Source organism: Cynara cardunculus, assembly GCF_001531365.2.
Source record: "Cynara cardunculus var. scolymus isolate 2C chromosome LG 4, CcrdV1, whole genome shotgun sequence".
Classification (NCBI taxonomy): Eukaryota; Viridiplantae; Streptophyta; class Magnoliopsida; order Asterales; family Asteraceae; genus Cynara; species Cynara cardunculus.
The window spans coordinates 12,237,695-12,238,161 of record NC_037531.1 but is presented as its reverse complement, the minus strand read 5'-3'; positions in this window follow the sequence as shown (position 1 = coordinate 12,238,161).

The window sequence follows — 467 nt, the reverse complement described above, 5'->3', positions numbered from 1 at the left end:
ATACAGGTCTTAACAGCAAACGAACCGAACAGCCCCTTAGGAAAGTTTAGAGGTTTGTTAGTTTCATCCCCTAAACTTATTAAATGACATGTTTAAGCCCTTGAACTTATTAAATGACATATTTAAGCCAAAAATAAAAAGTTTAAATCATTGATAAGTCTCTCAAATTTGGATCTTCTATTAATGACCTCAAGTTATCTGTTTTTAAAAAAATCAGAACATTTCAAGAATTTCAATTTTGAGATTAAGGGACCGTTTACCAAACATTTACCCGGATAAGATTTACCAAGTCATATTACCTTATCGGATGAATATGGTAAGTGTTGGGTCACCTATTGATTTGGTGATGACCCACTGATCTGTTCCTCTACCTTAGCAACACTTAGTAGTTATTGGTTCTTTGTAAGTTGGTGTCTTGGTACATACTTAAAGCCATTGGCAAAATCGAAGACTAGCCGATGTGAAGA